Here is a 17,936-nt window from a genome sequence, read left to right as displayed (position 1 = left end):
CACAGGGCACCATGGAAATCTACTTCAGAGCAGCAAAGGTGACAGCACCCAAGGGTACCATGTATCTCTGCTCCAGTCCAGCAAGGGGGTTGGTGCCCAAGCTGTCCCTCTAAAGCCCTATAGAAACTGAAAGCAAAGGATGATGGGAGGGGGAGCCACACCTGTAGGTCAAACGATGACCCTCAGATTCACATGCAGAAATCCTAACGGAAAAAAAGATGGAGACATAGCAACCCTAGTCTGTTCCTAGGCCTTCACACTCCCGCCCTCTATCCACCAAATGGGCGCCTAGCTGGGGAGGAAGAAGGATGTCAGAGATGCAAAGCTAAGTAGCTGCCAGTGAGCGGGCATCCTCCTCATTGCAACGTGCAGATCTTTATCTGGTGGGTCACTTTGTGTGATAACACCAAAATGTGCTTTGCTAATAGAGACATGTTCTTTCATTCCGATGGTTGTACAAGCAGCTCCCAGGTTAATTTCTCTCTCTCTCTCTCTCTCTCTCTCTCTCTCTCTCTCTCTCTCTCTCTCTCTTTTTTTTAAAAGATTTATTTATTTATTTTATACCTGTGAGTACACCACGATTGCTCTCTTCAGACACACCAGAAGAGGGCTTCAGACCCCACCCATTACAGATGGTTGTGAGCCACCATGTGGTTGCTGGGAATTGAACTCAGGACCTCTGGAAGAGCAGTTGGTGCTCTTAACCACTGTGCCATCTCTCCAGCCCCGACCCCTACCCCGACCTCCAGATTAATTTCTAAAGACTAAAATGCTCGATGGGTGAAGGGCTCTGGGAGGCCAGAGGCCTCTGTGCTGTGGGTGTTAGATAGGAAAGGGAAGGTGCCCAGGGGTATTTCTCCTGGAGGAAGGGAAGAGCAGAAGCTGGAGACTGGATGGGGTGGGGGTGGGGATGGAAACATTATTCACTGGAGACTGAGTGGATTGGGGGTTGGAAGCATGCAGTCACTAGAGTCTGGATGGGGGGGAAGCATCTGATCACTGAAGGCTGGATGCAGGGGGGTTGGAGAGCTGGAAGTATGGACTTACTGGAGACTGCATGGATGTGGGGGGTGGAACTGAAGCATGGACTCACTGGATGGAGGGGGAGGTGTGCAAGCATCCGCTCACTGGAAACACACACCCCTCTGAATGGAGCTGACCCCACATTCAACACAGGAGACCAGCTCTGGCTCCAGAGGCAAATACTCATCTGCCTGTCCAGGCATCGTAACCCACTCAGCAGATACCCACGTCCTACCTCCCATCTATAGCAGCCTCCGTGCCAGGCTACGGAGACACCCGAGCCTCTGAGATGTGACCTCTACAGTGCGGGACATTCTCACAAGCAGGGGAGGCAGATAAAAGGTCAGAGGAAAGACAGGGAGCCCATAGAAGAACCAGCCAGCCCATCAGGAAGCCTCCCGGCTGGCCAGGCTCCCCCAGATTTACCTGGAGACACTGGCAGGGGGCGGTGTGACAATATAAACCTAAGGCCTGCTGACTTGCTCTGTTGGGACTTGGTGGGCAGTGTGTCCACAGCTGCCCTTGGACCCGATTCACCGAGGCCAAAATGACCATAACTGTCAGTCTTGTGAGTGGCTGAGACAGTCATTCCCTAGTGAAGCTGAGCACTGTCCACACATCACACACCTGGAACACGGTCAAGGAGGTGCATGGGGCTACACCAGGCTCTCTCCCTCCCCAGGGACAGGCAGGTAGGACAGACAAGCAGGCTGAGGTGATGCAATGGACAAGAAGATGGAATATGCTAAGCTCAGGGTGGACAAAGGGTGGACCCTACCTGGCCCAGGGTGACATGTCCTCGTGTGAGTCAGAGGCTAGATCTATGTGGGACCAACTTCCTGCCTGTGCAGCATGGCATCCAGAGACAATAGGAGATTCTGTGACTCTGGAGACTTGGCAAAAGGACAGAAGTTAAACAGGCTATATCTAGGACCGAGAAAAATTAACCCAGCTGCCATATTTGGTGGGAGCACTAAGCTTAGCAGCCCCTGGCTACCCCTCTAATGCAGAGGCTTTGGGGAGACAGAGAAGGGTCCCAGTCTCCAACTTCTAGGTGTGTCCTGGGTCCATACGCATGTGCCAAATAGTTGGCTTTGAAATATTTGACTTTGACTGAGCAAGAGCCATGAGAGACGTTCAACAGTTCTGCAGTGTGAATGTCTCGAAACAACTGGACAATCAGGCCTGGACACTGGGGCACTCTGCCTTGTTCATCCCTGCCGGTGCTGCCCAGAGACTGGGAATCCCAGGGCCAGGGGAGCTCCCAGGGATCGGGCGCAGGTATAGGGGGTGCTGGCTGAGGGAAAGGGGTACAGGGAAGAGGAGGCTGTCATCCTTGGCTCTCCTGTCAGTCCTGAGTTCACACCACCCAGCAGGGTAGTGGGCCCTTCCCTTTCTCAAGATGTGGCTGCAGACCCAGCTCCCTGGTCATGCTTGTGCTTCAGGGCTGGTGTGAACAGAGAGGGATCATACTGGGTTGGGAGGACAGGTCCACTTATGAATTAATTCAGTCAGCACTGAGCCTATGCCCTCCCCCCTGCCCCAGGGCTTGAAAGAGGCAGCAATTGGTAGGAGCCACTCAACTCATTGGCTCTCTTCCAAGTGCTTTCCAACACACCTACCCCACCAAGCCACTTAACCGTGAAAACACTTCAAGAGCCAAAGCAGCCTTTGCCATCACACCGGGGTGGACCTCCTCGGGGTTGGTCTTCCCAGTGCCTAGTTCAAATCCAGCTGTCCCTTGGCCCACAGCTCTCCCAGCTGTGACTCTTAGGTGGGTTGCTTATGAAGCAGCCAGGTGTTACCATGGAGATTTACAGACTCCAGTAGAGAGTCAGCCAAGCCCATTTTCATTCTTGCTTCCCACGGAGAAGGATGCTCTTAAAGAGAGGCCACGGTGCTTGCGGTGGGGCCGCAGTGGGGGTGGGGTCACAGTGGAGGACCGAGCTGGTGTAATATCAATTTGGACCTCAGATTTTTCTTATAAAAAGTTGAAAGGGGAAGAAAGGGCCCTCCGTCTGTGGCTGTGGAGAGGGTTGGATGAGGCATGCCCATGCAAAATAAATGCCCACAGTCACCTTCTCTTTATGGTAATGTGGACAGAGATAATGACGGTGATTTTTCTAGAGTTCAAGAAAGATGCTCAATCCAAATACCTTTCAGCCCAGGAGTGCTTCCCTTCATCTTACTCCTGCTACGTTAAAAATAAATAAATGAATAAAATCCACGTACAGGGGCTGGAGAGCTGGCTCCGTAGACAAGAACACACGCTGCTTTTTAATGTTTTTATTATTTATTGTACTATGTGTGTACGAGCAGGTTCACTGCATGTACATATATGCATGCATGTATCATGTATGTGCCTTATTCTAGTCAGGGTTTCACTGTTGTGCAGAGGCACCATGCACGACCAAGGCAACTCTTACAAAGGCAAACATTTAATCAGGGCTGGCTTACAGGTTCAGAGGTTCAGTTCGTTATCATCGTGGTGGGAAGCATGGCAGCATCCAGGCAGGCATGCCACTGGAGAAGCTGAGAGTCCTGTATCTTCATCTGAAGGCAGCCAGAAGGAGGCGCTCCTCCGCACTCTGTAGAGCCTGAGTATAGAAGGCCTCAAAGCCCACACTCCCACCAACAAGGCCACACCTCCTAATAGTGCCACTCCCTGTGGACAAGCATTCAACACATGGATTTGTGAGGGCCAAACCTATTCAGACCACCACATGCCTCACACCTCAGAAGGTCAGAAGACGCCAGATCCCCTAGAACTGGATTTAGGGATGGGTGCTGGGAACTGGCCTGGGCCTCCGGACACGCAGAGGATCCTCTGCAGCCCCAAGCGCTTCCTTCTTTTGCAGAAGAGCAGGATGCTGTTCCCAGAATCCACACCAAGTGGCCCACAACAGCCCATAAGACCAGTTCCAGAAGATCTGACGCCTTCTTCTGGCCTCCAGTGCCTCTGCATGCATACGGTGTACACAGGGACAAACAGGCAAAACATCAATACACATAAATAAAAATTAAAACAGAAGCAAATCACACACAAATAGGCTTTGGAAGAGGTGGGAACATTCTGGAATAAGGAAGTGCAGATGGCAGTGTGACACTGGATGCCCTGACCTGGGCTTTGGGAAACAGCTGAGATGCCAACTGCTGCGTGTGCCTGACTGTGACCACAAGTGTTCCAAAACTGTGTGCACAGGTAATTCCGAGACTTCATAAAAACACACAAGGAAAATCTACATATAGCAGCAAAGAACACACAGTGTGTGTACACTTGCAGATATACAAACGCATGTACACATAGGCGTGCACATACACACAGGTGCACAACACGCATACATAGTTTGTTTCTAAGCTCCCAAGTGTCCTCCTGAGATATTAGGGCTGGGGACCAGAACAGGTGTGAACCCCTCAGCCCATGAATTCCCTCTGTGAATGTTTGGCTACAGGTCCGTGGACGGCAATGTGAATAAGCACAATTCACGACTGTCTATCCTTAGTTCCAAATCACTCCTGTTGATGGAAGCTACCAGAAGCTGTACCTAACTTCAAACAGCACACAATCGTTGCTTGTAGATCACAGATATGGCTGTATTAGCTGTCTTTCCTTTCGTAGGTATTAGGATTAATTTGCATAAAATGATCGCACAGGGACTGTTACCCGCATACTTCTCATACCTGGCATACTAGTTGTCTTGTAGCAATAGAAGCCCAAGTTGGGAATCAATATCCTGTTTAATCATCCACAGAGTGAGCATTTGTGGATGAACTCAAGATCGCTTAGGGTGGGGGGGGGGAACAAAAGAAAAGGAATGACAGAAACATTCCAGAGTCTCAGGAGACAGAAGTTTAGGAAGGACGGGTGATGCCCCTGCTTGGTTCCCTTCCCTTGTTAAATGATGCCTTGACTTCCGGCCCAGCTTGAAATGCTGCGGAACCCTTCTCACCTGGGCAGGCTTCCTCCTCCGGGCAGGAGTGCTCCCGCCTCCCCCTTCCCCTCCCCCCCCCCCCCCCCCCCCCCCCCCCCCCCCCCCCCCCCCCCGAGCCAGCAGCACCGGTTTCCAGATGCACAAGGACCAGGCTGATTGTAATTCTCTCTGCTTTCTCTTTCTCTTTTCTTAGAGAGCCCAGAGCGCCTCCGGGAAAATTGGCTGAATAAAAGGTATAAAGACTTTCTCTTTTCTTCCTGAATGGTTTTTGACAGATATGAGCATGTTGAACATCTCAGGAGCTGCTGGTGGTGAGCGCCAGGAATTGCTGGGGTTTCCCACTGGCTAGAGGGAGGGAAAGATTGGGAGATGGCAGGGAAATTTGTTATCTCCTCTCTCGTCCCCACTAGTGTTTTGTTGTTGTTGTTTTTTTGTGTGTGTGTGTGTGAGGAAGGAGGCTCAAAGCCGGAAAGAGCTGGACAACGGTCAAAGGAGCCTGTTCTTCCGCAGCTCTGATCTGCCCAAGAAACCAGGTCCGATCCTTCCTGGCCCCACCCCTCACTCACTCCGCATCCCGCCCCCTCCCAGTTATTCAGCGCGTGTCCACCCATCCCCGGGGCAGCACAGTCTTAGATCCATCCTCCTCTCCCTGACTTAATCTCCCGGAGCTGCAACTTTGGAACCCAGCCCAGTTCCAGGTGCTAAGCCTCACTAGGAGGCTGGACTTTGTGAGAGGCTAAATCTCCTGGTGCTCTTCTTGGCTCGCCCTCCACCAGCAACTCCTCCTTCTTCGTAGAGTTACAAAAAAAGTTTTACTTGAAGTAGGGGAGGGGTGCTGGCCAAAGGATGGAGATTGGTTGTGAAAAAAAATTAGAAGGTGTGACTTTTCAACCCACCCCCACCTCCTACCACATACCTGTGCGCCTGGGGGCGGAGCTTCCTGCTTGCGAACTCCTGGGTCTGGGGCGGGGCTTCCTGTTGTTGAGCTCTTGGGTCTGAGGGTGAGTCTGAACCAGTAGCCCTGCAGTCACCGAATACCAACCTGATGCTGGACAATGCAAGAAGAGAACAAATAAGCCCGGGTGAGGCTCGGTAGGCAGAGCGCTTGCCTGCAGTGCATCCATCCCCAGCACTTACACCACATGCGGTGCTCCACACCTGTAATCCTAGAACTTGGGGATGGAGCCCGGAGAATCAGAAATTCAAGGTCAACTTGTGCTGCTTGTTGAGTTTGAAGCTACACTGGGTTACATGAGGTCCTGTCTCATAAAAGGAGGAGGGACTGAAGAGATGGCTTCGTAGTTCTTGCCCAAGACCCAGGTTCGGTTCCCAGCATGTACATGGTGAGTTATAATTGTCTATAACTCTAGTTCCAAGAGATCCAGCGCCCTCTACTGGCCTCCATAGGCACCAGGCAAGCTGTGCATACATACACACAGGCAAACATTTAGACACCTAAAATAAAAATAAATAGTTTTTTAGGAGACAAACTTAGCGGTTCACAGTAGGTTGCCATCCAATGTTGAGGTGCTGGCGCCCTGTGAGGACATTACTACTGTGTCAAAAGACAAGAAAGGGAAGGAGGCAACTGGGCCCTGTATTTGGAGTTGGGGATGTGTTTGTGTGTGTTACATATATGGTTGCATGTGTACATGCAGACCCACATACCCTTAAGCACACGTGTGGAGGTCAGAGGTCAACATGAGTGTCTTGGACTTTCTTTTTCGGCTTTAGTTCTTAAGATAGCCCCTCACTAAACCCGGTACTCAGTGATTGGCTAGACTGGCTGTCCATCTTGTTCCATAAGTCTGTGCCTCCCCAACATAGGGAATAGAGTCACCTGCCACCACACTCTGTTTTTATGTGGGTGCTGAGGGGTTCAAACTCAGGTCCTCTTGTTTGTAAGCTACTGTACCACCCACTGAGATAACTCCCCAGCCCCCCTAACTCTCCCTTTTAGAATGTTACTATTTCTCCCCTACCCACCCAGGAGGGTGGAGCCTTTATGGTCTAGTCACATGTTGACACTGTTACTATAGTATTAATTCCCACAGGAGGTGAGGGGCATTCAAGCTCAGCAGATGGCATGTGGCAAGGGCCTCAAATGCTCTCTGAGTGTCAGAATCAAAAACAGTTTCATCAGATTCAGGAGCACCGTGTGTTCCTAAGGTGAACTTGTAATGTCTTTGGGGCTGATTTTGCCCCAAGAAACCCTTGGTTCCCATGTCAGTCCTACCACAAAGAGGCAAAGTCCCGTGTGGAAGCTGGCTTCACCCGGCCACACAGGCGGTCTGGGGAGCCGACTGTGTGGGCTCTGCCCATCAGCTTTCCGTCAGGATGGACTCGGGGAGCCGTCCTACAGTGGCTCAGGCTTCTCATGCCCGACAGTGCTTTGCACGATGCCCCAAATCCAAGTCACGTTCTGGCTCTTCGATCTTGGTCAGAGTTGTATTGGCTCCAGGCCTGGTGGCACAGCCCTGTCATCTCCGTGCCTGTGAGGCTGAGGCAGGAGGGTAACAAAGTCAAATCCAGACTGAGCTATAGAGCGAGACCCCGTCTCAGCAAAGGAACAAAACGTTGTGGACATGATCACGTTAAGCAAATTAAGTCAGTCTCTGAAAGGCAAATATGCTACGATTTCTTTTACTCGTGAGTCCTGGGTTCTATGTCGAAATTAAATCATACATGTTTAGGTGACAGGAAAGCAAAAGGAAGAGCCTGGCAGATGGCTCAGTGGGCGCAGCCACTGCCACCAAGCCTGAGCACCTGAGTTCCATCCCCCAGAACCCACATGCTAGAAGAAGAGAAGTGACCACTGTAAGTTGTCCTCTGACCTCCAGCAGTAAACAAGTAAATAAATGTGAATTAAGAAAATAAATAAAGTGAACTACTGGGGTGTGGTAGGGTAGCAGTGTATAGGGGGATTATGTTCAAAGGATATTGTATATTTGCAAAATTATGGCCTTGTGTAAGCCTACCAAACAATTTTTAAAGTTGTATTGACTATTGTAGACACTTTACATTTCCATGTGAGTTTTAGAGCTCTTATGTAAATTCCGTTCAAAACAAAAATGAAAAACAAACAAACCAACCTACCCAGCTAGGATTTCAAGCAGGCTCACCCTGGATCACTGACATCCAACACGAGTGAGTTCCTGTGTCCAGCACAAGGTCTGTCTCCACACGTGGAACGCTGGTCCCCCATTTCTCTCTGGTGGTGCAGCCTCTGGCGCCCATGTGCGTCCCCACAGACCCGTTCCCACGTGTCTTGCTTCTCTTTGCTACCTCAGTGGCTTTTTCCGTGCCAGCTCTGGCGACAGCGGCAGCGGGCTGCACAGAGATCAAATTCTTCTGTGCTTCATGTATTGATCTTGTGTCCTGCAGCCTTGCTGAACTCGCTCGCTCGCTGCTGGCTCCTGTCACCTCTCACAGGTTCCATGCAGGAGGAGGTGTTGTCTGTGAGTGAAAGCTATGGCACTTTCTAGTCTGGGGTCCTTAACACTGGGTTGAACAGGAAAGCTGGCATGCTTGCATCACCTCAGGTCGTAAAACATCTTGTTAGTTGGAGTGTTCTACTTCCTACCTTGTACAGACTTGCTGCAGGTTATTATTATTATTATTATCATCATCATCATCTTTTTTTTTTTTTTTTTTTTGGTTTATCGAGACAGGGTTTCTCTGTGTAGCCCTGGCTGTCCTGGAACTCACTCTGTAGACCAGGCTGGCCTCGAACTCAGAAATCCGCCTGCCTCTGCCTCCCAAGTGCTGGGATTAAAGGCATGCACCACCACGCCCAGCCTATTATCATCATTTTGCTTGCTTATTTGTTTAGTAGAGGGCATGCACATGCTAGGACACACATGCGAGCCGAGATCAGAGGGCTGACCACTGGCTGAGTCACTTCTCTCCCTGAAGTATGTAGGTCCCAGGAATGAAACTCAGGTCACCCGGCTTGACAGCAAAATGTCCTTTACCCTCTGAGCCATCTGTTTAAGCCAATTGAATATATATATCCTCCACATATATCTGTGCAACATTATGTGTGCCTGGTGCCCACGAAGGCCTGAAAAGGGTATCAGATCCCCCAGGACCGGATTTACAGCTACCATATAGGTGCTGAGAATCACACATGAGTCTCCTGCAAGAAGAGTCGGTGCTCTTAATCTCTGAATCTCTCCAGCCCCCCAGCCCCAGACTTGTCGAGTTTTGTGGAGACTAAGCGTGGGATGCTGCACATTCTCCCACTCCGCCCCTGCACCCGCGCCTAGAGCGGAACCCTGCGTGGCTTCTTCCTTGGCTTGTTAAGTCCGTGTGTTCTATCTATGACTTTCGAAAATCGGTGTGACTTTATTTGAAGCCATTATTCTATTGTGTTTTACTTTTCCACATTTATTCTTCGTTTCCTTGTCTTTCCTGTGTTCTTTTATGTTGCTTCAGTGATTCGCTTGTTGGGCTTTTGTTTTAACCTCTGCTTTGGCTTCTTCCACCATAGCTCCTTGCTCTGCCCTTCCAGCAAACGTTTCCCCTTCCGAGTCTATCACGTGTGTGTGTGTGTGTGTGTGTGTGTGTGTGTGTGCTCTGCAGTCTGCTTCCCAGTGTTTAAATTCATGTCAAACAGCAGCCTAAGCAGCGCCTTACGCCAGGATGTTTTCACGTCTCCCGCCGGACCTCCATGCCTTTGTAACTGTGCACTCTGGTTAGAAGTGCGGTGAACTCTACACAGCGCAGCTACTAGCTTTTGCTTAAGTGGCCGGAATTTTGGTGATCAGAAGAGTCTCTGTGGTGGTTGGGATGAAAATGGTCTCTATACACTCATAAGAAGTGGCACTGTTAGGGGGTGTGGCCTTATTGGAGTAAGGTGTCACTGGGGCGGGCTTTGAGGTTTCAGATGCTCAAGCCAGGACCAGGGTCTGACGGCTGCCTGCTAACCCAGATGTAGAATTCTCCGCTACCTTTCCGTGTCCGCCTCTCTACGTCTGCCTGTATGCTGCCATGCTTCCCAACACAACCTTAATGAATTAAACCTCTGAGTCCCAACTGAATATTTTCCTTTATAAGACTTGCTGGGGTCACGGTGTCTCTTCACAGAAATAGAAACCCTGACAAGACCGTCGCCGATTCATATTCTGGGTGATCTCAGTGTAGACATCAGCCGCTGTTCCTCTTCTAGGACTCTCTGTGAGAAAGTCCATTGAGTCTGTAAAAGTCTTCATTTCATCTGTTGTAGCTAAGTACAGAGTCAAGGTTGCTGCCCCCCACTGCCCCAGGGCCTTCTGTTTTCCGGGGTTTCCTGGGTATCATGGTCATACCATTCTCTTAGCTTATAGTGTATCTTTCTTCTTTGGCTACCTTTAAAAAACACTGTTTTTATGTATATGTACATGCATGTATGCGAGTGTATGCCACGTGTATTCAAGTGCCTGGGGATTCCAGAAGAGGGTGTCAGACACCCCAGAGCCAGAGTTACAGGTGGTCGTGAGCTGTTCAATATACGTGCTGGCAACCGAACTCTGCCCTTCCCTCTGTAACAACACCAAGTGCTCTAAACCTCTGAGCCGTCTCTCCAACCTCTAAAATACTTTAATTACTTTTATTCGTTTATCTGGGGTGTGGTGGCACACGTGCCATAACTTGGATGTGGAGATCAGAGGGCGGCTGTGGAAACTGGCTCCCCTCTTCTGCCATGTAGGTTCTGGGGACTGAACTCAGGTAATCGGGCTTAGCAGCAACCACCTTTACCCGCTGAGCCATCTCGCTGCGCCTCTCTGGCTGCTTTGAAGACATTCTTTGTGACTAGAGTGATTTTTATCACAACTTACTTAAGTGTCTTTTTCTCCTGGTTTCCTGGGCTTTAGTTTGTGAAGCCTCTTGGATTGTGGGTTTGAATTTCTTTAATTCTGTTTGTTATTATTGTGTGTGGAGATGGTGGTAGGGGGCATTAGCACCACAACACTTGTGTGGGGTTCTAAGGATGGCTCTGGCATCTCCTCTCTCCTTCCACCTTGGCCCTGGGAGTGACCCGAGGTCGCTAGGCAACTATAGCAAGCAGTTTGTCCTCTGGGCCACCCCACCAGCCCTAGATTTGCATTTTTTTTTGTTAAATTTGAAAACATATTCACCATTTCCTCTCAAATATTCTTTCCATCCTCTCTCCCTTTCAGAGACCCACTGAATTGATGTTGCTTGTTTTTAGGGCTGACCACACGGTGTTGGATAAACAGGGAGTTTGTCCCTGGAGAAGACTAATCCATTTATTCTCTCTCTCTCTCTCTCTCTCTCTCTCTCTCTCCAGTCATGAATTGAGTGTAGCTCTTCTTTTAGGGGCGGGGCTATTGTGAGACCTCTATCCATGTTGCCTGGCTTGTCAGCCAGTGGAATAGTTGTTCATGTCTTGTCTAGGTAGCCACATTGTTGCAATTTCACGCATGCAGATCTAGCACCCAGCATCCTGGTCCTCTGGCTCTAACAGTCTTTCTGCCCCCTGAGTCTTAGATGTAAGGGTTGTACTGTAGATGTATGGGCTAGGGCTAGGCAGCCCACGGTCAGCTCTCCTCCACATGTAGACCAGTTTGGATTTCTGCGATGGTCTCCACCTGCTTGCTGCATGAGAACAAGCTCTTAACTGTTTCTCCATCCTACCTTGCTCTGAGACGTTGTTCTTTCTTCTTCCCACAGTGTTGTTGATGTTATTAGTCCATCCAGGATATTTGTTTCCTCTCAGGTATTATAGCTTTTAAGACTAAAGTTACTGTGGGTTATTGAAAAAAATAATAATAGGCCAGGCAGTGGTGGCACACGCCTTTAATCCCAGCACTTGGGAGGCAGAAGCAGGCGGATTTCTGAGTTCGAGGCCAGCCTGGTCTACAGAGTGAGTTCCAGGACATCCAGGGCTACACAGAGAAACCCTGTCTTGGAAAACCAAAATAATAATAATAATAATAATAATAATAATAATAATAATAATAATAATTAATAATAATAATAACTTCTCTACCTGATTATCTAACAGAATACAGTATATAATACCTATTTTAATATCTTCAACTCTCTCAGTTCTAACCTCTCCTCATCTCAGGGGCTACTCTCTGCCTCTTTTCATACCTGACAACTTTTTAAATAAGTTTTATTTTGTATGTATAGATGTTTTGCCTGCACATGTGTCTGTACAGCACCATGTATGTGCCTGGTACCCATGAAGGCCAGAAGAGGGCATCAGATCTCCTAGAACTGGGGTTACAGACAGTTGTAAGTTGTTATGTGAGTGCTACAAGTCAAACCTAGGACCCCTGGGAGAGCAGCCTGTGCTCTTAACTGCTGAGCCACCTGCCATCCCCAGACCTGGTAATTTTTAATTAGATGTTGGATGCTGTCAGTTTTACCTCAATGGGAGGTGGGTGCTACCATCTGAGTCTCTGCCTATTCCTGTACATATCCCTAAGCCTTGTTCTGGGTGCAGTTAAGTGGCTAAAAGATGACTTGACCCTTGACCCTTGGCCCTTGACCTTTGACCCCGGCAGTTCCTACTCTCAGACTGTCAGCTGCTCAGAGGTGATTCTGACTCTAATCATTCCTGCTACTAGGGCCTCAGGAGCTGTAAAGGGCCTTTACCTCTCAGGTGACTGCTCTTGCCCCACACTCTCAGGTGGTATTTACCTCGGCCATGGGGAGCCTTGGTTGGGTGCTGGGTGGAGCCAGTCTCTAGGGCTTCTCCTCTGGCAGTACTGTCCTTGCCAAGCCCTGTCCTAGGACAGTAGGGATCCCGAGTCATCCCTTCTTGTCCCCTGACTCTGGTTCTTCCTCTTTATTGCTGACGATGGCTCTTTGGTTGGTGGTCACTTCATGCAGGCGGCAACAGGCCCCCTTGACTCTCCACTCTGCCTATAAGGGGAAGATTTCCTGCTCACACTTGGATCTACCTGTGACGTGACTACATGGCCCTTTGGAGGGTGCATACATGTGCATGTTCACGTGCCCAGACACAGGGGTGCCAGGTACATGCCTGTCCTGGTCTCCTTGTCCTCTAGGCTGAGAGGAGTGAGAGACAGACCATGCTGCTGTCAGAGCTTGGGGCTCAATGTCCCAAAGTGGGAGCCAACACCTCTGGTTTCTTCACTATGAGAATAGCATTGGAACACTGCAGCCTTGGGGTGCAGAGCCTGACAAAGGGCACATCATATAATGTCTTCTTGAGAGAATCTTATCTGTGAAGAATAAGAGAGAAGAGGAGAGGGGAGGGAAGGGGGGAGGGGGCGGGAGAATAGAGGAGAGAAGGGCAGAGGAGAGGAGGGGAGAGGAGAGGAGAAGAGAGGAGAGGGAATGAGCGAATACCACAGTCAGCAACCCCTAGCTACCTCCCCCCATAAACATTACCAAGTAGGAGGTCCTGGCAGCTAAGCCTCCAATCCTCCAAGCCCAGCCCCCACATGGGCCTCATCTGAGATGGGTAAGCCTTACTTTTCCCTGAGCAGAGGCTCCCTCTTGACTCTTTCTCTGGACACAACATTGCCAGCCAACAAGGGGCTTGGAGTCAGCCCAGCTCCCTTCAGCCTACACTTTCCTCCATGCCAAGCGTGTCCCTGAGCAGTGGTGATTGTGGACTTCTTGGCTGGGGTTTCTGCACCCTGCCATGTGGAAGGAGGGGGGAGATCAGAAGGATTCGGAGGGCTCAGCCTTCCTGTGCATTCTGGCCTGACGCCTCTTTGAGAGCTATCTCCACTACCCAGACTTCTGCTGATTGGAGTCATATCAGATGTGGTGTGCTAGGCGTGTGTGTGTGCGTGTGTGTGTGCGTGCGTGCATGCGTGCGTGTGTGTGTGTGTGTGTGTGTGTGTGTGTAAGAGAAAGACAGACAGAGATAAAATTTTCTAGTAAATGATCTCCAGATATATGGGTGGCAAAGGGTTAACCCCAACTCTTGATTGTGCCTGACCCCAGCGCCAACCTACATCTTGCGATATGAGCAATATACTTTGGATACTTCTGGCTGGAAAATCAGCTCCCAACTCCACAGTTCTGCACCACAGAACATGGAGAGGGTCCTCTCTCTCTCTCTCTCTCTCTCTCTCTCTCTCTCTCTCTCTCTCTCTCACACACACACACACACACACACACACACACACTTCCTGCAGGTCACCAGCTGGGGGGGGGGGTTGTGCTATCCATGGAAGGAGCGGAGCCGTAACATGAGAGGCAGGATTTGGGGGGAACAGGAGGACAAGGCTGTGCAGATGTGTGGAGGGCTGCAAAACCAGCCTGTGTTCTCCCCGGAGTATTAATTACTGTTGGAGTCTAGGCTTGTCAGGGCGCGCTCTGCTCGGGCAGAGTAATTGATACTGGTCGGGAGCTGTGAGTGGGTCACGGTGCAGGAGCAGGATACCAGGACATCACTCTCAGTGCTGCCCGCCTGCTCCAAGGAGAGAAAGGCAGGAAGTTGTGAGCCCCTGGCAGCCTGGCTACCCCTTCCCTGTGCCTCCCCCTCAGGCAGCCTTCTGTGAGATGTGTACTGTCTTGCCTGGGTTCATGGGAAGTCTGCACAGAGGGCACCTTCATTCCGGCCTTGACTGGGGACAGAGTGTTCACACCAATCAGTTCTGGGGCGCACTTTGCGCTCTCCATGGTGCTGATGTCATCACTGGGGGAGGTCAAACCAGCGTCAGCCTGCCCAACTCTGGGTCCTTCCTCTCTCACCTGGACATCACAGGCCATGTTCAAGGGCTGCCTGAGCACCCTAACTTTCTGCTTCTGGCAGCTGCACCTGCAACCTAAGCTGGTCATGGAGAAGGGCTCCACCTTACAGTGGCCAAGGAGAGAGTGGGAGGGATAAAATAGAACCCATTAAAGGACACACCATAGCCACACAGCTAGGGCCCATGTCCCCAAAGCACCATGGGCCTTAAGCAAACCTTCAGCACATCAGTCCTTGAGGAACAGGCTAGAAGACCCAAGCTGTTAACACTCTTCCCTGTTCCACAAATGCTCATGTCCATCTTCAAATGCAAAATGAATTCTGCTTGTCTCCAAGAGTCCCTTTTTTTTTTTTTTTTTTTTTTTTGGTTTTCCGAGACGGGGTTTCTCTGTGTAGCCCTGGCTGTCCTGGAACTCACTCTGTAGATCAGGCTGGCCTCGTACTCAGAAATCCACCTGCCTCTGCCTCCTAAGTGCTGGGATTAAAGGCATGCGCCACCACTGTCCAGCAGAGTCCTAAAGTCTTAACAATTCCAGGGGTGCACAAAAGCCAAAGTCTAAAGTCTCCCCGAGAGCCAGGGTGAACCCTGAGCTGCAAGCCCAGGCTGGGATGCAAACTCCCACTCTGGAGGGGAGCATGGATGGAAACTCAGCAGGCCACACTTCCTGCAGAGCTGTGCCTGGCATCTAGAGCATGTGGTGGGATGTGTGGACAGCTCCCCTTTCTCCTCCCTTGGGGACCCTGACCCTATCTCCTCATCTCTTCCCCTGTGCCATCACCCCCTATCCTGTCCCCTCCCCGTGCCCTTCCCCCCTCCCCTGTCCCTTCCCCCCTCTCCTCACCCCTTCCCTGTCCCCTCACCCCTTCCCTGTCCCCTCACCCCTTCCCCTGCCCCCTCATCCCTCCCCTGCCCCCTCACTCCCTCCCCTGTCCCCTCACCCCTTCCCCTCTCCCCTCACCCTCTCCCCTGTCCCCTCACCTCCTGTCCATTCACCCCTCCCCTGTCCCATCATCCCCTCCCCTGTCTACTCAGCTCTGTCCTTTTTCTTCCACCCTCTCCACTGTCTTCCTAGGCCCTGCCATTGTCCTATGGCCCCTCTCCCCACCCCACCCTTCCCTTCCCCTTCTCTGTCCCTCCACTCGCCTGGTCTACCCATGAGGGCTCCTCCCCGGCCTCCCTAAGACCCTTCTTCTGTCCCTGCCCTCTCACCTGCTTGGCTGACTTCTGCTCCCAAGGGGACGGGAAGTTTAATCTGCCTGGGTGCTCGGGTGACCCTGGGTTCCGGTCAGGACAGCGCCAGCTCAGGGCTCGTGCTGTGACACCTGGTGCCCAGTCTGAAAAGGACCCAGTGACTCTGAGCTCCTGCCCTTTCTCATCCCACAGCTGTACTTGGGTAGCACTATGGAAGCTCTTTCTCTCTCAGACAGACTCATTGGCCGCAGAGGGCCCCCGGGCTCCATCTGGACCGGCACAGCAAGCTGTACACACTGCGGTGTCGGGGGGGGGTGGAGGGGGGGAGCGGCTGACGGAGGCAGGAGTCTGCGAGCATGCCCGTCTTTCTCGTGGCAGATTTGGGGCACAGGGGCAGCCAGTAGCATGGGTGACTGGTCAAGCACACACAGCGCCGTCCGTGTCCAGGGAGCCCAACAACCACCATGCGTCAGTGCTATCTGGGAGGGATGCTGACATCACAGCATGGAGGTCGATCCCTCAGAGCCCCGGAGCAGCTCGCTGATGGCCGCCTTTAACTGCACCGCGTGGCGCTGAGGCTGGATGTGATCTGAGAGGCTCGAGTGGCAACAGGCGGGTTCCTGGGGTATCTTTGATCATGTGCGGCAAGGCTCTGCTCTCCGCCCCAGCCTGGTCACAATTCGTGTCAGTGATTGTGTAAACATTCCGTAGGCATTACAGGAGCAGAGATGAAATTTTACCAAACGTGATAAGAATAGATGTAAAATCTACTTGGGCGAATGCTGTAGGAAGATCGGGGGGGGGGGGCTCCTTGTAGGGAATTCAGCCCAGTCGGTGATACCAGGTACCATCCCCCACCTGAGTATGGTTGACAGTTCTGGGGTAAGCCAGCTGTGTGCAATAAGCGCCATATAGGGTCCCATGAGCACAGGTAGCTGACCCTGACACGGGCTTTCTTTGACAAGACATGATGTGCATAGGGTGTGTCCAGACTCATCAGCCGGATGGTGGGCTCACTTTAAGTGTATCTGAGGGCTGGGGGAGGGCGGGGGGCTCACAGCCCAGAATACAGATGAAGTGGAGGCTCCTGATCACACCAAGGGAATGACCGGGGGTAGAAAAGCTTCATCGAGCAGGATAGGACTTAGCAAACCAGAGACTTTCCCTGGGACACTGTGGGCAGCCTGGTGATGGAAAGGAAAAGTGCCTTCAGCCTCAGGGACAATCAACAGGGCTGTGGGTGGGTACAGGGCTCAGACTATAGAGAGGAGGAGATCTCTCCCATCCTCAGGCCTCAGTGTGGGAGCAGTGCAGGAATTCTGTTGTCCAGGGGAGGGGAGGATAAAGGAAGGGATGGGAGGAGAAAGCAGGGGAGCGGAGGGGAGGGAAGGGGAGGGGAGGGGCAGGGTGGATCCAGGCTTGTGAGAGCAGGTTACACCTCGGTGGCTGCCATATGGCACTTGCTGGGAAAGGAAGAATCTGCCAGCCACTTTAAATCAGGAGTCAGACAGCGCTGGCAGGGCACAGGGCTGTGTCCCCCACCCCACCCTCTGCCGAGGTGCATCCTCCTGCCCGCGTTCTTCTCTGGCTGCTGAATTATTGAGAGTGCTGTGTGCTTTATTGCTGTGCTGGAGGGGCACTGCGGCATAGCAGCTGAGCTGTGAGTGTGTCTGTGGTCCAGGGGGGGTCGTGACAGGCCTGAGCTTTCCTCTCCAGAACCCCGACAGGGGAGCGTCCTCCCGTTCTCCCCTCCCTAGCATTATTTATTCATAGTCGCTGGCCTTCTGATCAAGGCTACACACCCTCCCCCACTCTGACACCACCATTCTGGAAGGATGTGGATTGAATCTGTGGCAAATGGCATTGCTTGGCCCACATGTTACATCTCTGGGGTAGGCTCCCTCTGCCACTGGCATGGCAGTGGGGAAGTTGCCTGTCCCTAGGGATTACCTCCAATGTCTGTCCCATCTTAGTTTGTGTTTGGGGTGGAGTGTAAGTATGTAGATGCAGATGAGAATGAATGGGGGTGGGGTATGCAGGTGAGTGCAGAAGGAAGGGATCTGTGACTCTGTGCACATGTGTGTATGCAGGGGTCTGTGTGTGT

General features: G+C 51.5%; 1 protein-coding gene across 10 annotated transcripts in view; it reads left to right on the top strand.

Annotated features, from left to right (window-relative positions):
- Rbfox3 (RNA binding fox-1 homolog 3) overlaps positions 1-17,936 on the top strand; it is a 425,904-nt gene that overhangs the window by 296,772 nt on the left and 111,196 nt on the right. For all 10 annotated transcript variants that reach the window (XM_021211389.2, XM_029545673.1, XM_021211393.2 and 7 more), the window contains one exon: positions 5,149-5,188. The gene's annotated coding sequence lies outside the window, so the exon portion shown is untranslated. The remainder of the gene's footprint in view (positions 1-5,148; positions 5,189-17,936) is intronic.

Source organism: Mus pahari, chromosome 14 (genome assembly GCF_900095145.1).
Source record: "Mus pahari chromosome 14, PAHARI_EIJ_v1.1, whole genome shotgun sequence".
NCBI lineage: Eukaryota > Metazoa > Chordata > Mammalia > Rodentia > Muridae > Mus > Mus pahari.
Note: the sequence above shows the minus strand (reverse complement) of the source record. Positions and strands in the feature narration are given on the sequence as shown.